The following is a 22,659-nucleotide window of genomic DNA, read 5'->3' on the forward strand; positions in this document are numbered from 1 at the left end:
TCATAATCAATGATGGTTAGTCACTTGAATAAAAATGTAAGGAAATTCATGGATATCTCAAGGGTATATCAAGGTATGTATAAGAAACGGTTTTCAGTTTGCACAAGGGTCAGGTATTAGACCAGTAATGATTTTTTAGGATATGGTTCTTTGATGTTATAAGGAATGATTGGAGTATAAAAGTTTCTGTGTTTTCAAACCATTCTCTTCCAGTGTTTGGTGTTTGCTAGGTATACCTTTGGGGAGTAGTATTATATTTGTATGGTTTGGTGTCTGAGGATCAACAAAGGACGGTTTACAAAGAATGAGGCCTATGGATCAAGATCAAGAAAATCAGGGTTTAAGGGTAAGTAGTTTAAAGCACATGCATTATAAAACAGGAGTTATGTTTAATGATAGCAATATATTATGAAACAGTTCGAAAAGATTGGTAATATATCTTGAAGAAAAGTTCAGAAATACTTGCCTTACAGGCTTTACAACTATTACTGATCAATTCTGATCCGACTTTGCCGCTCAGGCTTTAATGTCCAACCACTAGATCTCATTAGATTCAACTTCGACACTCAGGTTTTTCTGTTGAAACTCTACTGAGCTCGTCGACTGATTGCTAGGTTATCTTTAGTCCATCGTCCACTTTCAGTGTTCCCGACTGTAACCTACAGGGTAGAAATACCCTACGTTAGACGTCTAGGTATGCTTGACATATCCTCGATACTAATTCTTACCCAATGATACTCAAACCCGAATCATAATTATTCATATTAAAATAACACAGAAAACAATTAGGGTTCACATTCTCGAAATTGATCCAGTGTTCGTTTTCAGAAAATATGTATACTCGTCATTTTACGAAATTAGGGTTACTGTGTTTTGGACAAAATATACAACACAACATACAATCAGGTTCTGTATAAAACATACGTATATGTATTTACTTATACTCGCTCGACGTCCCGATAATCTTCGGATACGCTCCCGTATTTCCGTAGTTCGATTTTCTGGAAATCGGGCAGCGTCCCCTTTGTTTATCGGACTACCCGTCGAAACATCAATCGACGTCAAATCCCAAACACAACAATCGTAACAATTATCCAATCACATTCCAATTCCACAATTCCCAACCACTGATTTAAACCAACTATTTATTATTATTCGCATTTTTACATTTATTTCTTTTAAAATATTAGGACTCAGATATATATCATCATCGTCCACCGTCGGCTCCCTGAGGCTCATCGCCGATGACGGTAAAATTTATTGGTGCCCGATACTCGTCGGGTTTCCAAATAAATTCTACCGATTAACAGTCAAAATTTTCCCGCACAAATTTTATTATGTATTTCACGAAAGCCATCAAAATTAATCCTGCAGAAAATAAACTTCGAATCAGGCATGCAATATGTGAGCAGTACACGCACACATACATACTACACGGAACAAACTGAACACATCCAACGATGTGGCCGGAAACACGGGCGGCGTTCCACAGAACCACCACCACACACCACTGAAACACACACACAATTCATGCATATACACACACATAATCAATACACACACACAGGCACAACTGATACACACACACACACCATACACGCGCTCAAACGCGCGACAACCAGAGAAGGCGGCGAGCTCTCGCCGGAAAACAGGACACATGGCGGAGAAATTACCGGACGGCCAGAGAAAAACCAGACAAGAAAAAGAGAGAGATGAATCGAGAATTGTAAAGAGGGAAGAGCGAGAGATCGAGAGATTTTTGAGAGAGAGAGACAATAGATTTAGAGAGAAAGAGACGGGGTGAAGAACAGGGGGGTGGGAGTAATTGTTATTATTATTATTATTATTATTTATACAACTTCAGCAATGACACGTATCACAATTTACTGCCACATTGATTCCTGACTTGCCACGTAGCAATATAATTCCCCGGTAGTACGATCCTGCCCCGAAATTTAAAATTAACGGTTCAAGGTGTACTTAAAATAATTTCAGAAAATTACAGAAACAGTCTTAAAATGTTAGAAATATCCTGGAGTAAATGAAAACGTAATTTTCAAAATTTTAACACAATCTCTGAAATGCCACTTATAACCGCTTTTATCAATAAAACGAAACAACGTGCGGGTAAAATTAATCCCAAAAATTACCAAAATAATTTTAAAATTCTCGGAATATTCCAAACTTAAATAAATATGAATTTCATAATTTTTGAAGAATTCTAGAATTGAATATGGATTTTACAAATAAAAGCAATTAGAAAATCATTTAAAAATAAATAAATAATAAAATATTGATTTCTCAATTTTATAAAATCCTAAAAATAATTATTATAATTATAAAACCATAAAAACAATTTTAGAGACACTTCAAATATTTATACAAATAAATTTGCATTAAATCCACTTTTAAAAGTGAAACAATTCAACACCATTCCTTAATTAATCACGCGGACAACCCGGTACACCATAAATCACACATAGATAATAATCAGACAACACATAGCGGTCAAAACCAATACACATATTTTATTTATCTAATAATTCCATAATTACATATTTAAATAATTAAAAAATACACGATTCGTTATAGTCTCAACATGGAACCCTTATAGTCTCATATCGACTATGAGTTTGAGTCTTTAGAGTTTCTTTAGTTCTGGCGGGCTTAGTTGGATTTTTAGCTTCTTCAGACATGATTGTTTTGGATCTTTACTGTATGTGTGTTAACAGATAGGCTCTGATTGTAATAACCCCAATTTTTGGAAATTTTGAAACCCTTATGAATAGTGATTTTGCAGATTATGCTGAATGAGAAAACTTTTCATGCCACACTATGTAGGGGTTCTGTTATTGATCTTCTGGGATATTATTAGTACTCTATGTGGTATATAAGTGTATGTAAAGATCGTCAGAATCCAATTCCGAACACTTTGATTTTTCCCGGAAATCCACTAGATACGGAAAGAATTGAGTATAAGGTAACATGATAAAAATGATTTAAATTAAAGGATTATAAGAGAGGATCATAAAAGGAATACAATATATTGAGAAAGGTTAAGGGAACCTAAGTAATAAGATCCCGGGTATGATCCCTCAAACGAGAAACGAGAATGAAAGTTAAGCGAACCGTATAACAGATCAGCGGTCATTAGGCAAACAATTAGGAAGCTAATCAAAGAGATTAGAGGGGATGATGTCACCGAACCAATGAGAAGAGGGCAAGTAAGGGATGATGACATAACAAATGTGACATAAGCATGACATGAGGGGGAAGGAGGTGTGGTTGATTTAGAACCACACAAAGTTGATGGTTAAAAAGGTAATTAACCAAAAGCAAGCTAAAAACAACCAACCAAAACAAATCAAAACAAAACACAAAATTTTTTTCATCTTCTTCATCTTGCTCTCGGCTTTTGAAAGAAAAACAAGGAGGAGTTTTTCAAAAACTCAAGCTACACACCTTCAAAAATTATAAGGTTTGTTTCTTTAGCTTCCATAATTCATAACTTAGTTATGCTATAAGTTTGGATCCAAGAATCCAAGGTTTACCTAGTTAATCAATTCCTAAAAGTTTAGGGTGAATAGTAACTTTCAAGAACAAATTTTTGATTCTTGATTTTATTTGTAAGGACAAGGTAGCTTAAGCATAGATCAAGGCTTCCATGGGCATTCCAAGGATCTTTCATTGATTAAAAGCTTCAAGAAGGTATAAAACCTCAAACCCTAGCTTTACTTTTGAGTATTAGGAATGGTTTTGATTGTTCTAGTTCATGAGGAACATGATCCTGGTATACTTAGAGTGTGGTTGGATTTGTAATGAGTTTGAAGTTGTAAATCTTGATTATTGGTTAATGAACTTAAGTATAGCTTTTAGTTCATGTTTGAGGGTAGTATAAAGTTGATAATATTGAGTTATTGGGGCTGTTGGAATGTGTTTTGGATGGATGTTGGTTGTATGATTGATTTGGGGTTGATTGGTGGTTGTTTTGGAATGGTTTAAATTTGGGAAATCGCGTAAACATAGCCGTCGTAATGCCCGATTTACCGTAGACTGTTTTTGTTCTTAACATCAGAACCCTTGAACTCACTGCTAGGTTTTGACCATTTCCATGATTAGATAGTTCATGTTACGAGCTTCGTTTTGATATGTGGTTCGTTGGATTCCGATGAACGGTTTAGGAGAATTGGCCGTTTTAAGTAACGACGTTTCGCGAACGAACCCTTACCCCTCGCCTTACTTTGAAACATAGGTTAAAGACCTTAAAGGACTAATTGAATTATGAAACATTTATGTAAGGTGTAATAGGCAGTTGGTAAGACACTCGTAAAGGAATCGCCTTAAAACTCGTAATGGTTAAATTATTAAAAATGGTGGAGCCGAGGGTACTCGAGTGACTTAAGAGAATCAGTAAGCGCAAAACGAGCGTTAGAGTCTGAGTTGGTTAGAGTATAGATTTACAAGTGACTTTGGTTTAATTCCAACTTACTTGTTGCTTATAGGTTACCAGACTCGTCCCGAGCCATTCATAACCCCCAGTCGCTCAGGCAAGTTTTCTACCCGTTATAACTGTTGTTGTGATGTATATGTGTATATGCATGATCTTGCGATAAATGCATATTTGTTATTAGCAAATTCTTGCGATATATTGTAGCATGTGATATGGTACATATGCATGCCTGTTTCGTATTCTTGCCATATATATCTGTTGGTTCAGTTGATAATACCTATGCTAGAGAATAGCGGTAATTTGCATATACCCTTAGTATAAGGACCCAAAGGTGAAAACATTTTCTAAAACCGGGAGTCGAGGATCCCGAGTAGATTTTATATATACATATATTTATATATATATATATGGTTATAGTTTTCACAACTATTAATCGAATAAGGTTTATTCGATAACTCTATTTTATTTATTGAATATTATCTTGAATATTCATTCGAGGACTTATGACTCCTTTATATTATTTATTGAATATTATCTTGAATATTCATTCGAGGACTTATGACTCCTTTATATTATTTATTGAATATTATCTTGAATATTCATTCGAGGACTTATGACTCCTTTATATTATTTATTGAATATTACTTGGATATTCATTTGAGGATGTATGACTCCTTTATTTTATTTATCGAATATTATTTATAATATTCATTCGAGGTATTATGACTCCACTTATTATTTATTAATATTCTTTACCTTATTAAAGAATAATGTTCGATAATCAAACTTACTTTTGATATTCAAATAAAGACATTACTTTCGTATAAGTATATCTTGATTATTTACTATTCATTTCAAGTATAAGTTTTAAAACTTCTACTTCAATTATTTTTATAAAGATTATTCTTTATGGGAATATTATTCAAATAATAATATTCAGATATTTTCTAATATATTGGGACTGATTTATTTTGTTAAATCAGCATCACTCCAAACATTCTTAAAAATGTTTTGCGAGTCTTCAAAATGATTTTTAAAAGTTAGAGCGGATCCCAAAACTCATTTTTATATTCAAGATCTTCCTTTTTGAAGGGGACTTGAATACTCGCTCAAAAATCTAAGGGATCCGGCTCTGTGGTGTATTTTATATTCGCAACAAGGTTGCTGTTTTGATAAATGAATTGATTACTTACCCAATGTTCGGGAAGTAAGTCCATCTAATTGAGTCGGCATAAGCGACAGGCCGGGGTACGGTCTATCAAAGTGTAAGTGGCTGGGTGGCAGTCCATCAATGCGTAAGAGGCCGGGTAGCGGTCCAGCACAAGGTCCTTATGTGGCCAGGGTGATGACCGGTGGGGGATTCATCCATCTACTAGTAGAAAAGGTTACTTATTGGTATCTTTGCCTGATCAGCAAGATATCAGGTTTATGCCAAAAATTTCTTTTCTTTCCAAATTCATTGGATATTGCAACTCTGTTCATACTTTACATGACAGAGGTTTTCAGGAAATGTATGAGATATATATATAGGTGTATATATATATCGGGACTTAATGAAGTATCTCGTAACTTCATTTCATTCAATAATATTTCAAAGATTGAATCTATTGAAGTATCTCCAATAATATTATCTTGTAGTCTCATCTATGGGATGAACTTTTGAAACTAATTATAACTTGAACGATGGTAGTTCAAGTAGTATTTGGAAAAGATATAAGTATATTGGAGTATCTTGTAACTTCAACTTTTAAACTTATATCTAGTAAATGATTATCTTATGCATGTCAAAGATTTTTAGAAAAACGTTGAGACAAGGTTAGATATATGAGATCACCTTGCAACGATAGTTTTATACAGTTATAAACTGGAACTCTGTGTATATTATGCATAGAAGAGGACTTCCAAGATTTTGAAAAGTATATATGTATATATACTGAATATTTTGCGACTACATCGCATTAAGATATCAAACTTGGTTCATTTCTTTTGACCAAGACTTTCATGAGTACTATGAGAAGGCTCATATATTGTTAATCATTATACATATTATTTTGGTGGGCTTGCTGCTCACCCTTGCTTTCTTCTTTCATCACACAACATCAGATAGACAAGATGAATAGGACCAAGCTCCCAATTCGCGAGCGGATAGGAAACGTTCCGCAGTTTCCTATAGGCGTTGATGTCGCTGTAGCTGAGGTAGGAGCTACCAATAGGCTAGGCTTCAACTTTTGATGTACCAGATTTATGTATATTTATGAATTGTAATAATGGCAAAGAAAATGCAAATTTATTCAGAAAACCTTTTAAGGTGTATTGGCAGATAATTATGGAATAAAATGACTTGTGATTATTTTTGGATATTCATCTCTGAGACTATAACTTGTGGTGTGTGTGTTTATTATGGGGTCACAGTACAGAGTAGTTGATTATTTATTAAGATTGGGTGTTATTAAGGGAAATGGAACTCGTGACAACCCGGATCCCCGACCCCGGATTTGGGGGTGTTACACTGATACCACTTGCTAGGTCACACACCACTGTAGAAGGGGGTTGAATACAGTGTAGAATACAATAAAATCGATTTAAAACACAAGTAATAGAAAACAAATGTATTCGATATAATAAACTCTGTAACAATGGAACTGTTCTCTCTCAGTGATGAACAAATATCACGAGAGCTGCTAGGTTACAATATATAATCATCTCGATGATCGTAACTCTTATAGAGTAAACCTATGTCTGTGTTTATATAGACACACAGTTACAAGATAACTTCTAATTGATATAGAATATAATTATGACTCCTAAGATATATCAACCAGATATCTTATATAATTCTTCTAGTTCTCTAATTCTTTCCATGCATATCTTCTTCTTGTATTAGTTTAGATCTTCTTTCCCGTAAATCAGCTTCCTTCCTTAACTGTTAGTCCTCCAGTACTTAAGTTCTGATAGTCATCTTCTGATATTATCTTCTGATAATCTAAGTCCCGATATCCTTAAGTCCTGTCTTCCAGTAAGTTCTGATTCCAGTAAGAACTAATATTTTCATGTTAGTTAAGATCTGAAAACTAAACATGAAACATATTAGACATGACATCTCAAATATATCCAACTAGCTATACACCAATCGATTGCAAATTTCATGAGGAACAAAACCCACTATATTTCAACATCTAATAACCCATAGAACAAAAAGCCCTAAATTTCAATTAAGAACATTCATACGGGTTATAAACCCTAATTTTAAAATTCGAAAATTAAACTCAATTTTGAACATGTTATTGAACTCCAAATCAGTCATATGACATATGAAAAATCATCAGGAAAACAAGCTCTACAATATGCAATCATCAAATCATTCAAAAAATCATCCGAATAAAAATTCATATTTTTAATCAAAATAATTCGAAAATAAATAAAATTACAGAAAATAAACCTTTGATTCTGCAGTGAAACAAGTTCTGGAATCTGAAAGTACACTCCAAATCCTTCATTTTGGTTACCAGAGCTTTCCAAACGGATTTCAATAACACCTTGAAACTGTAACTTGATTCTCAAAAGGTTTTATGAAATTAGGGTTTTTCTCTGGAAAATTCTATAATTACTGTTTGCAAATGATTTTCGGTACGAAATAAAATACGGTAAAGGCTATTTATAATTACGGAAAATTAGTATCCCGTTGGATCATTCCGGATATAAAATAGTACGTTTATTTAGAAAAACGGATCCAAACGGTACCGGTTTTCGGGATAATTATCCAAATCAGTACAATTTGTACTACGGTCTTGGTCTCAGCGCCTGGTTACACGTATTATGGGGTGATAATTGTAATAGTTTAAATAAAAGATCCCGTTTATCGAAAATACGAGTTTTATTGATTTACCGAAATGAATAATGTATCGAAAATATTGCATTGGGACCCGCACAGGACAAACCGTACGCCGGATCGAAAAAGTCGAAACATGGAAAATGCTCGAAATATTGCAATTAGGTTAGGAAGGAGTTCTCGGAAGAGTTTCGGGTTATAAAAACGTAAAAACGGATGACGTCGGCTTGTTCCAGATTGTATAAAATAGTTTATAAATACTCGGAAAAAGAATTTATAAAATCCATATATTTCCTATAAAATCATAAATCAACATAAAAATAAATAGGAAGATATGACAATTATCTATATTTTATTTTGGACATATAAAAATTAAAATACTCAATTTATATTATTTTTAAACATCCAAACACATATACCACTTAACAAATACTTTACTGAATAAACACGAAACATGCATAATATTTATTTAGTAGCAAAAATAATTACACGATATATCCCAGATATTACATCCTTCCCCCTTAAAAGGATTCTATCCTCAGAATCTCCTAAGAAAACAAATGAGGGTACTTTTCTCTCATATCAGTTTCTAACTCCCAGGTTGATTCTTCAACCTTTGGGTTTCTCCACAGTACTCTCACTAATTTTAACACTTTATTCCTTAACACTTTCTCTCTTTCTTCTAGAATCTCTACCAGACTCTCTACATATGATAAATCTGCTTGAAGCTTTATTGGCTCGTATTCGATTACATGCTTGGAGTCTGGATTATATTTCTTAAGCATCGATACATGAAAAACATTGTGAATGTGTTCCATGTGCGGAGGTAACGCTAACTCGTAAGCTACTTTTCCAACGCACTTTAAAATCTCAAAAGGTCCAATATATCTTGGGCTCAGTTTTCCTTTCTTTCCAAATCGTGTCAATCCTTTCCACGGCGATACTTTCAGTAATATCAGATTTCCTTCTTCGAATTCCATATCTTTCCTTGATTGATCTGCATACTTCCTTTGGCGGTTTTGTGCTGCTATCAATCTCTTCTGGATAACTTCAATAACTTCCTTCGTCTGTTGCACCAATTCAGGTCCAAGTATTTTGTGTTCTCCTACTTCATCCCAATATACAAGAGATCAACATTTGCGTCCATAAAGAGCTTCATAGGGTGGCATCCCAATACTGGCGTGATAACTGTTATTGCAAGCAAATTCTACCAACGGTAAATTCTCGTCCCAACTTCCTTTGAAATCAATGGCACAAACACGTAACATGTCTTCGATTGTCTGGATTGTTCTTTCACTCTGGCCGTCCTTCTAGGGATGGTAAGTCGTACTCATATTCAGTCTCGTTCCCAAACATTCTTGAAATTTTTTTGAAAATCTCAAGTTAAATCTCGGATCTCGATTGGATACGATAGATATAGGAACTCCATAACGAACTACGATTTCTTTTAGGTACATATGGACTAACTTATCTAGTGAGAATCTTTCATTTATAGGCAAAAAATGAGCTGACTTGGTAAGGCTGTCCACTATAACTCAAATGGCATCATGATTAGCTTTCGTTCTTGGTAATCCGACTATGAAATCCATGGAAATATGCTCTCACTTCCACTCTGGAATCTCTAATGGCTGTAACAATCCACTTGGTCTCTAATGTTCTGCTTTAACTCTCTAACATATATAACAACTGCTAACCCATTCTACAATTTCCCTCTTCATTTCGGGCCACCAATAATTTTCCTTTAAATCTATGTACATCTTGGTACTTCCTGGATGGATTGAATACCTTGAATTATGAGCTTCCTATAAAATTTCATTCTTCAACACCGTTACTGGTGGAATCCAAATTCTAGAAGAAAACCTAAGAATACCTTGTATATCTCTTCGGGTATTGATAACACATTCAACTTTTCTTTCCAACTTAACGCGTCCTCTATAATATTTGCTTTATCGGGATGATAGTTAATCATGCAATCATAATCCTTAATCAACTCTAACCATCTTCTCTGTCTCATATTAAGCTCCTTCTGTGTGAATATGTACTTCAAGCTTTTGTGATCCGTATAAATTTAGTATTTCTCTCCATATAGATAATGTCTCCAAACCTTCAAAGCGAAAACTATGGCTACTAGCTCCAAATCATGAGTATGATATTTCTGTTCGTGTGGTTTCAATTGCCTTGACACATACGCAATAACCTTATCGTGCTGCATCAGAAGGCATCCGAGTCCTTAATGAGAAGCATCGCTATAAATTACGAAATTCCCTTGATCATCTGGAAGTGACAAAACAGGTGTCGTGATTAATCTTCGCTTCAATTCCTGAAAACTTTCTTCACATTTATTGTTCCATACAAACTTTTCATTCTTCCGTGTAAGCTTCATCAATGGTATTGCAATCCTTGCGAAAGTTTGAACAAATCGGCGATAATATCCCGCTAATCACAAGAAACTTCTTACATTTGTTGGTGTTCTCGGTCTTTCCTAATTTGTAATTGCTTCAATCTTCGTTGGGTCCACTTTGATCCCTTCATTACTGACTATGTGACCTAAGAACTGAACTTCCTGTAGCCAAAACTCACACTTTGAGAATTTAGCATATTAACTTCTTTTTCCTTAAAATCTCCAAAGCTATTCTTAAATGTTCTACAAGATCCTCTTCCGTCTTTGAATAAATCAAAATATCATCTATAAACACAATAACAAACTTGTCCAAGTATTCCTTGAAAATTCTGTTCATCAGGTCCATGAATGATGCCGGGGCATTGGTCAATCCAAAAGACATCACTAAAAATTCATAATGTCCATACCTTGTCTTGAAAGCTGTCTTTGGTATATCCTTTGGCTTAATCTTTAGTTGATGATATCCCGATCTCAAATCGATCTTGGAGAAGTACTTGGCTCCTTTCAATTGGTCAAACAAATCATCAATTCTGGGTAACGGATACTTGTTCTTGATTGTAAGCTTGTTGAGCTCCCTATAGTCGATGCACAGTCTCATGCTTCCATCCTTCTTCTTGACAAATAGTATCGGTGCACCCCACGGGGATACACTGGGTCTGATTACTCCTTTCTCTAACAACTCTTGCAATTGCTTTTCTAGTTCCTTCATCTCAACGGGCGTCATTCTGTACGGGGCCTTGGATACTGGTTTCGTTCCAGGTGCTAAGTCGATCGCAAACTCAATTTCTCTGTCTGGAGGAAGTCCCGGTAACTCATCGGGAAACACCTCTGGAAATTCATTAGCTACTGGAATATCTTCAAGTTTTGCTGGTTCTTGAATTCTATCAATCACATAGGCAACGAAATGCTCGCATCCTTGCCGTAGTAACTTTTTAGCTTGAATCATTGTTAAAAACTTCTTTGCTTGTTTCAGGCCCTTGAACGTTACTATTCTTTCATCTGGCGTCTTTACCATTACCTTCTTATTTCGACAATCTATCTGGGCATCGTGCTTAGATAACCAATCCATTCCTAAGATAATGTCAAACTCTCCTAGCTTAAATGGTATCAAATCTACACAAAACTTATTACCGGAAATCTCAATCTCACAATTCCCACAAACTTGATTAACAGATATACGTTCTTGATTTGTTAATTCCACAGTCATTATTTTATTTAAATACTCAACTGAACAGTTTAACTTACTAACAAAATCTTGAGAAACAAACGATCGAGTTGCTCCCGAATCTATTAACACTTTGGCACATAAAGAATTCACATTAAGCGTACCTGCCACGACATCAGTATCCTAGATAGCGTCCTTTACAGACATATCAAAAACTCTAGCCCTTGGAGTTTCATTTACTGCTGGAGTGGATCCCATTATCCTTAATTCATTACTGACTGGGGCTGGTGTCTTGTAATCCCTGGCTATATGTCCTGGCTTCCCACATTTAGAGCATGTAAATCCAATAGCTAGAACCTTAACCACTGGATTATGGGTAGGCTGATCCCTGTTCACTAGCTCTCTCGCTGGCTGATTTCGGCACTCCCTCGAATAGTGCCCTTTCTGATTACACTTGAAACAAACCACGTTCAACTTATTACAGACTCCTCCATATTTCTTCCCACATACCTGACAATCTGATAAAGTTAGCCTTAACTGACTTGGCTGATTCACATTGACTGGACGGTTGCCCTGGCCTCCATCGCCTGCATTTTGCTTCTTGAAATTAAAATTTCTCCCTGGCTGAAACTTGCCCTTCTTAAAATTTGGAAACTTCCCTGGTTGTGACTCATTCCCTTCAAACTTCCTCTTCTTACTTTCCTTTTCCTTCTGTGACATCTCGCTCTTTGTCTCTGCAATCATGTCCTTCTGTACAACTCCTGCATAGGTATCCAATTCAAAGATGGCTACCTTCCCTCTGATCCATGGCTTCAGACCTTGCTGGAATCTCTTAGCCTTTTTTCTGTCAGTATCCACATATGACGGCACATACCTTGACAATTTCTCAAACTTACTCTCATAATCAGCTACCAACATATTTCCTTGCTTTAACTCTAAAAACTCCAGCTCCATTTGATCCTGAACAAACTGGGGAAAATATTTTCTAAAAACAATTCCTTAAACCTCTCCCAAGTAATAACATCTGTACCTTCCAATATCTTCACAGTCTCCCACCAATAGGTGGCCTCATTCTTCAAATAATAACTTGCAAACTCAAACTTCTGTTCTTCCTTCACTTTAACTAAAGCAAATGACTTCTCTATTTCCTTTAACCAAACATTTGCTTCAATTGGATCTAAGGAACCCTTGAATTCTGGTAGGTTTACCGCATGTGGATTGGTCTGTCTTTGTTGTTGTTGAGTCAGGTGAACTGTTTGTTGAGCCAAGATTTGAAGAATCTGGGCTATTGCTGGGTCTATGGGTCCTGGGTTTGCATTCTGGTTGGTATCATCTTGGTTGTTATTGTTGTTATTGGTTTCTTCATTCTGGGTGTTGGGGCAGGTATTTCTTCTGGGAGGCATTTTCTGTAAAGAACCAAACAACTTATTTAACTTTTAAATCAAATCCTTTGCATAAAAGAAAATTTTTGTAAGACAGAAATATCTCTTTTTGAAAACAGTTGTAACAGTCGAACTAAGTAAATTGCATGCTTCTTTACATAATATAAACAGTTAAGGGGACAGGGTATATAGTATCACAAGGGTATAACTGGTGCAATAAATAAAGTAAAGTAAAACAGGTGCAGTAAAGTAAATGATAATGCTAGAAAGGAAAAGGTACTGATATATATAGATCAAAAGTTTTAGGTAATACAAGCGTAAAGACGCTTCGGAAGTAAAAGCAAAAGGTACAACAAACCTACTCACTAGCCAGCAGATCCAGTCTATAAATACAACCCAAAAGTCTATCGATACATACTACACACTACTGTACATACTAAACAACCACAACAACACTGATCAACATCTCCATCTCTGGATCTAGCTCAGGGCAAGTCTGGTCCTCCAATCTCCTCAAGCTCCTCCAGAACCCACTTAGCCCACTCCACAAGAAAATTAGGGGTGATATCCTCACAGCAACTGCTCTCCGAAATACCTGGAGTCTCTCTCTGAGTCGCCTTTCACCACTCTCAACCTCTCTGGTACGCATAATATGTAATAGCTCTTGAATCTGACCCCGTAGGAATCGCTGCTCCATAAGGCAAGCCTCGAACTGATGATATGGGACAGGATAGGAAGAGAACTGAAAAGGTACACCTGTAACTGAGTGACCAGTAAAAACTGAATCAGCAGGTGGGGGTCCTCTGATAGGTGGTCTCATGCCTGGAGGTGGAATAGCCTGCAGTGGTACGGGCTGCAATACAGGTGGAGGTAAAATAGCCAATACTGGTGGAACAACAGGACGTGGATCTAAAGATGGTCCTCCAACTGAGGGCTTTAAGTGATCAGCTGATACGGGGATGAAAGAGTCGACCATCGCTGCTATCTGAAATCATACCGCAATATAAGAATTTCGAACCACAACGCGAATTATACTATTACATGTTATACCGTCGCACTCATCCTCTCGACGTTCTATCTTTCTATTTCCTTACTTCTAATCCTAACCCTCTACCCATTCCCGTCAATCCAGGCTTGTGTCAGTGACTTATAACCTGTAGCTCTGATACCAAACCTGTGACGCCCTCCAAATCCGGGCCAGAAGTTTGGGGTCCACACACACATACCTTATTTATAACCTGCTTATAATAATAAATATAAAATAACATGCTGTGACCCTACTTACCAACTACCACGGACCGCAACAGGTTAAAGTATGTACACAAGCCACACACACACACTTTATATTACAAATGTCCAAATCCCAACTATTCAAACTCAGAACTGAATATTAAACATTATTACAAACTTTTACAAACTTAAACTATCTCAAAAGCTGTTAGCTAACTTAACTCGATCAACCTGGACCCCTAGCTCTCGCACTGGATTGGGGATTCTCTCTACCAACTGGTTCCTTCTTAATTGGAAAAGAACATAAACAACATCGCACAAATGAGCTAACTAGCTCAGCAAGTCACAATGACAAGACTGAGAATAATGATCATCAAGTGAAAAGAGTTAAGGTATCAAGTGAATAATGATTAATGATTTAGAATTGGATATTATGTTTTCATTTTTAAAAAAAAACAAGGTTAGGCTGCTGATCAATCACGCACTAACCCCGAGCAAGGCACACAGCTCTGCTCTAATTACTGGATCCAAGGCACACATTGGCCTAACTTGACTACCAATCTGGTCTAACCACGAATCTGGTCCATAATTTTATAAAACAATCCAATTCTAACATAATAACAAAATAAATAATGTAAATCAATAAACAAAATCATAAGCAACATTGGATGTTCAATAATGAAATGGTTTTAATCTTCACAAAGGATCAATATGGCAATTTCAAAGAATGGCTATTAGGTAATGAAAGAATTGGATAACAAAGGAATCAAAGTTTCAAGGTTGCAAAGATTTGGTCTTTCAAAGCATAAGGTACAATGGTTTGAATATGTAAGCAATTTGATTCAGTGTTTGGCATTTAGTTTGTATGTATTTGTGGAGTAGTATCGTATATCTATGGTTCTTATTCGAGTATACAACGATCAATGGTTCAGAAAGAATAAGGTTTACGGCTTAAGGATCAACAACTGGAATCAAAGTTTAGGGTTCAGTGGTTCAAAGCATTTGCAATATAAAACAGGACTATCAATCAACTACAATATATCTCGAGAAAGTTCAGAACACTTGCCTGATATTAGCTTGTTATACTTCTCTAACTTCCAATCACAATCTCCTACTCCTCAACTATCTGTTTCCCTTTCCTACACCTTGCCTCTTCTGCTCACATATTATAAACATCTATCAATACTCAACTCATATGATTCTATTTGATATACACTTCTATCTACCCTTCGTTTTACCCAAATCCGATTAACGGATTGAAAATTATGCTATAAACAAGTAAACACCGAACATATAGACCGACAGTCAAACAAACAAGTCACATATAGCACATATCATGTTAGACAATCAATGAAATTTCATTTATAAGGAAGTCTCGGGTCATAAACAGTCTTTTGGGTATTTAATATGATTTTTAAAACATTTTTCGGAGTTAAAACGGGTCGTTGGGTAGATTTTAAAGCAATAAACAGGGTTCGGTTGGCCACATCTGGCTTCAAAATAATTTTCTAATAATTATCGAGCCTTGAAAACAATTTAAAATAATATTTTAAAGCTCGAAACTATTTTTCGGAATTTTTAAATCATTAATGAATAATTAAATCTAATTAAATAATTAATTAAAATTAATTAATAATTAATTGAATCAAATTAATCAATTAATTTTCGAATTAATTGACCAATTAACTAATTAGTTATTAACTAAAATTAATTAACTAATTAATTTAGATTTATTTTTGAATTTAAATTAATTTTTAGAATTAAAATAATAATTTTTGGAATTTTCAGAAATTAAAAACGAATTTTTATAATTAAAATAAATAGAAATATGATTTTTAAATAATTTAAAAACAGGAATCCTAAATTTGTAAGTTCTGGAAAGTTTAGGGACTGAACTACATCTTCTTCAAAAGTTCGAGGGCCTGTTTGCAATTTTGCAAACCCCCGCCGTCAACTCGCCGGAGTGTGGCCGGAGAACACGATTCCGACCACCTTAGGCCAACAAACTGTCCAGAATTAAACTACAGGCTACCGGCAACTTGTATATGCAATCAAAACACACAACCCTTTCCAGAATTGGCCGGAAAAAGCTCAAGAAACTCGCCGGTTTCCGGTGACCCGACGTAAACTTCAAAACACAACTCCGTTCAAACCATGAATCGTCTGTTAACGAGCTATACACCAATCGATTGCAAATTTCATGAGGAACAAAACCCACTATATTTCAACATCTAATAACCCCTAGAACAAAAAGCCCTAAATTTCAATTAAGAACATTCATACGGGTTATAAACCCTAATTTTAAAATTCGAAAATTAAACTCAATTTTGAACATGTTATTGAACTCCAAATCAGTCATATGACATATGAAAATCATCAGGAAAATAAACTCTACAACATGCAATAATCAAATCATTCAAACAATCATCCGAACAAAAATTCATATTTTTATTCAAAATAATTCAAAAATAAATAAAATTACAAAAAATAAACCTTTGATTCTGCAGTGAAACAAGTTCTGGAATCTGAAAGTACACTCCAAGTCCTTCGTTTTGGTTACCAGAGCTTTCCAAACGGATTTCAATAACACCTTGAAAATGTAGCTTGATTCTCAGAAGGTTTTATGAAATTAGGGTTTTTCTCTGGAAAATTCTATAATTACTGTTTGCAAATGATTTTCGGTACGAAATAAAATACGGTAAAGGCTATTTATAATTACGGAAAATTAGTATCCCGTTAGATCATTCCGGATATAAAATAGTACGTTTATTTAGAAAAACATATCCAAACGGTACCGGTTTTCGGGATAATTATCCAAATCAATACAATTTGTACTGCGGTCTTGGTCTCATCGCCTGGTTACACGTATTACGAGGTGATAATTGTAATAGTTTAAATAAAAGATCCCGTTTATCGAAAATACGAGTTTTATTGATTTATCGAAATGAATAATGTATCGAAAATATTGCGCCGGGACCCGCACAGGACAAACCTTACGCCAGATCGAAAAAGTCGAAACATGGAAAATGCTCGGAATATGACAATTAGGTTAGGAAGGAGTTCTCGGAAAAGTTTCGGGTTATAAAAACGTAAAAACGAATGACGTCGGCTGGTTCCCGATTGTATAAAATAGTTTATAAATATTCGGAAAAAGAATTTATAAAATCCATATATTTCCTATAAAATCATAAATCAACATAAAAATAAATAGGAAGATATGACAATTATCTTTATTTTATTTTGGACATATAAAAATTAAAATACTCAATTTATATTATTTTTAAACATCCAAACACATATACCACTTAACAAATAGTTCACAGAATAAACACGAAACATGCATAATATTTATTTATTAGTAAAAATAATTACACGATATATCCCAGATATTACATGAATGACCTCACCTCTAAGCCACATGTCTTTCTCTTATGGTTTGATGATGTCATCTTGCTCTAATCCTCTTGATTAGTGATAATTGCTTGGTTAATCCCTTGGTTACTTGTATAAACTTGATCCTTGGTCGCTTATTTATTTTACGGTTCGCTTAACTCTCGCTCTCGTTGATCGTTTGAGGGATCATATCCGGGATCTTATCATTTGGGTTTCCCTAAGCCTTTCTTAATATCTTATATTTCCTTAATAATCCTCTTTTATAATCCTTGAATTTAATTTCTTTTAATCTCATTACCTTGTACTTAATTCCGTCGGTATCTGGTGGATTTTCGAGAAAAATCAAAGTCTTCGAATTTGAATTCTGACGATCATTACAAACACTTTTTTACATTACGGAATAATAATATGATCTCAGAATTTCTATAACAAAACTCTTATATATGGTGGTCTAATAAATTTCCTTAATCAGCAAAAATCAGCAAAAGTTACTTTACATCAGGGTCCAAAAATTTACAAAAAAATTGGGGTTATTACAAAAAGCATTTTTTTTTGCTTTGACCTTCTAAGTAATTCACTAGGTTAGCACAAGAAGCAAGTGATATTGATCTTAAACTTCCAAGTAATACTAGACTCATGTAGAAAAGTCGAGGTTATAATTAGATTTTTGAATTTAATTTTAACTAGTATGATCCTCTTGGACTATATTGATAAAATTTTGTTTATCAATGGGACATACAACCGAAGTAGCTTAAACAAAGATCTCTATATTATTTCATTATTTTTAGTACCATTACTATCTAGTGTCATATAATAATTCTATATATATATATATTTTACCCCAACATTGATATTGTTCAGGTTTCTGCAGTCCTGCAGTCCTGCACACAAATATATACTATAGAGTATACGTAATTGGTAAATGAATGAGTGTTTTTTTTTCTTCCAATGTCACAGGTCTAATTGTTAGTTTACAGATTTGACACACCATTTCTTGATATTTGTAATACATTCCTAGTTTTTAGTGTTAGGAGAAATTGATGATATCAAGCAGAAACTATCAGAAGTTCACATCAGAACTTATATATCAACGGATGATGATGATGCCAACGGATGATGATATCGACGGATGATGATATCAACAGATGATGATGTCAATGGATGATGTAATCAGTATTTGTCACATCAGTTGATCTTCAATAAGGAAAAGGAAACAGGAACTCAAGGCGATGAAGGACTTTATCTCAGAAGCATTGTATAGGTTTCCTTGTTGTTAATAGAATAGGATTCCTTATATATTGTGTAGTTGTGCTCTATATAAAGCACAGATTAGGTTGAGGCTATAAGCATTGCAACATTGTTATATCTTTCGCATAACCTAACAGCTCTCAATGATATTTGTTCATCCTTTTGAGAGAGTACGTTTGTAATAAGTTTTTATCAATTCATATAAAAACTGTTGATTCTATTGAAGCTTTGTCGAATTGATTGTATTAACTGTATTCACCCCCCTATACAGTTGATTAAGGGCCTAACAATTGGTATCAGAGCTTGCTGTTAACATACAAACATTTTAAGATCTGAAAATCAATCTACAATGGGAGACAAAGAATAAGAAACACATAATCCGAAGCCACCACCCCCAACCACATCACAGATAAACAGAAACATGAGTAGGTATAAAGCAATCAAGGTGCCTATCCTGAAGATACATGAATATCCAATTCGGAAAGTCAGGATGGCCTTGTGTTTGGAAGCCACGAATCCTAAATATCTAAACAAGATCTATGATGGTCCTCATAAACCAATGAAGGTAGTTGTTTCTCTTGCAGGAGAACCAGAGAAGGTGATTGAAAAAGACAGGAAGGAATATAGTCCTGAAGATCTCTCATCTCTCATGAAGAATGCTAAGGTCAGACACATCCAACACAGTATTCTTGATAGTGTTATGTCCAATAGAGTTATTGGATGTAAGATAACAAAAGAGATATGTGATACTTTAGAAGTAAAGTGTCAAGGTACAACCACTATCAAGAAGAACAGGAGGATAGTACTTACTCAAGAATATGAGCACTTTGACTCAAGAGACAATGAGTCCTTAACTGAGATCTATGATAGATTTCAGAAGTTGCTGAATGACTTATCCCTTGTCGATAAAGAATATGATTTGGAGGATTCAAACTTGAAGTTCCTACTTGCTCTCCCTGAAAAGTTGGACTATAAAGTCACATCAATAAGGGATAACTATGAGCTTAATGACACACCTCTAGATGAGATCCATGAAGTTTTGAAAACTCATGAACTAGACATGGAGCAAAGAAGCAAGAGGAAAGGATCTAAATCTAGACTAGTTGCACTCAAGGTTGAAGAGAAGGCAAAGGAGAAAGCTAGGAGGAAAAGCTACTCCAAAGGGAAAGCCATGATTGTAAAGTCAAATACTGAATCATCAAATTCTGATGATGACTCAAATACTAATACTGAATCAGATACTTACAGTGATCATAACAACAATGAAGACATGGATCAAATGTCTGCCCTACTGGTTAAAAGCTTCAAGAAGATGGTCTACAAGAACTTCAAGAAAGGGAGAAGATTTTCCAGAAAAGGTTCCAGTTCCTCAAACTCTGATAAGAGGAACAACAGAAGAAATACTGATTGGAAGGAATCGAGATCTGGAAAACTTGACAAGTCAAAAGAGAGATGTTTCAACTATGATGGAATTGGACACTTTGCAGCTGACTACAGAAAACCCAGAGCTGAGAAGAAACAAGCTTTGATCTCAAAGAAGAGAAACTAGGATGATTCATCAGATTCAGATGATGGAGTCAATTATGGTCTCATGGCAAAAGCTGATGATGTGGCTGACAATGTTGAATTAAAGGTACCTCATACTACTCTTGCTTTTGATACTGATGATATCTATGAATTAAGATTATTACTTAAGACTCTGCATGTTAGTTATAGGGACCAACCTTAGAGAATAATAGAATCAAGAGTGAAAAATATGTGTTAAAGAAAAGGAATGATCACCTAGAAATTGAGTTGCTTACCATGCTAGAAATTCAAAAAAAAAGAGAGAATATTATTTATGTTAAAGAAAAATTATTAGGAAAAGTATTCTTATCTAGAGAAAGAGTTAGCTAAAGAAAGAGAAGTTATTAAACTTTGGACTAACTTAGGAAAGACAACTCAGGAAATTTTATAGAATGGCTGTTGGGGATCAGGATTAGGATATTCTGCGAGATCTAATTCTGATAAGAAAAGTGGAAAAGAATCTGAGAAAACAGAACCAATAAAAACTGATAGCAAGGTCAAATTGAACAAGGTTTGGATAAAGACCATTAAAGTTTAATCCAAGTGCTAATACGGTTGAGTCAATCCATGAGAAAGGTACAACCTCAGCATCTAGATCAAACTTAATTACTGATAAGAGTGAATAAGTTCACACAAAATCAGTAAATATTGGTTCAATAACTCAGAAACAGCTTAAGCAAAAGCTGAAGGATCTTCACATGAAAGACAAAATGAAAAGGTCTAGGAAAAATAGGAATGACAAGGTAGGTGTTAATAAGAATGGAAATTATGTAACCCCTCCTAATGCACCTAGAAAGACCTATTCAAACTGTGGTAGCACTAATCATCTTGCTAATTCTTGTAAGAAGAATTAAAAGGTAAATGTTTTTCCTTCCAAATCAGAGTTTAGGAATTAAACAGTTAGATATAAACCACAAAGTCCTTATTTTCATTGTGGTAGTGTTTGGCATTCTATTTATGCATGTAAAGAGTATCACAATTTGTATTATGATTATTATAAACTGAAACCCTCTTTAATTAAAGCAAAATTTGTTTCTACATGTGTAAATACTAATATTAAGGATGTTAACATAAACTCTGATAAAAAGTCTTCTGCTGTATATGTTAACAAACTTAAAAAGGCCAAAGGATCCAAGCAAGTCTGGGTCCTTAAAAATACTAACTGATTCAAATTATTGATTACAGGGTGACAGGAGGAATGCTCTAGTCTTGGACAGTGGATGCTCAAGACATATGACTAGTTATAAATCCCTGCTATCAGAATTTGAGGAGAAGGCTGGCCTAAGCGTTTCTTATGGAAATGGCAACTTAGGAAAAATCTTGGGATATCGCAAAATCAAAATTGGAAATGTCATCATTGAAAATGTAGCTCTAGTTATAGGACTCAAGCATAATTTGATCAATGTGAGTCAAATCTGTGACAGAGGTTACCATGTCAACTTCTATGAGGAGCATTGTGAAATTATCAGTAAGTCTGATGGAAAGTTGCATTGACTGGTGTAAGACATGGTAGTTTCTGTGAAGCCAGAGACTCCACAAGTACTGATGAATCAGAAGTTTATCTACTGAGTATAGCGTCTGTGGAAGACAGCTGGAACTGGCATAAAAGACTTTCTCACCTCAACTTCAACAATATCAATGAACTTATGAGGAAATATCTTGTGAGAGGATTGCCCAATGCAGTTTTTACTCCTGATGGGCTTATGTGACTTATGCCAGAAAGCCAAGCAAAGGAAAACTTTTTTCAAGAGTAAAACTGAATCCTCAATTCTTGAAACATATCATCTACTTCATATTGATCTCTTTGGTCCGGTGAATGTTATGTCAATTGCCAAGAAGAGGTATGTACTCGTAATTGTTGATGAATATACAAGATACACATGGGTGTATTTTATGCACACCAAGGATGAATCTTCATCCATTATTCTTGATCATGTGAGGGAGCTGGAAAAAGGATCAACATACAAAATGAAGATCATCAGAAGTGATAATGGA

The sequence above is a fragment of the Apium graveolens genome, chromosome 5 (genome assembly GCF_009905375.1).
Source record: "Apium graveolens cultivar Ventura chromosome 5, ASM990537v1, whole genome shotgun sequence".
NCBI lineage: Eukaryota > Viridiplantae > Streptophyta > Magnoliopsida > Apiales > Apiaceae > Apium > Apium graveolens.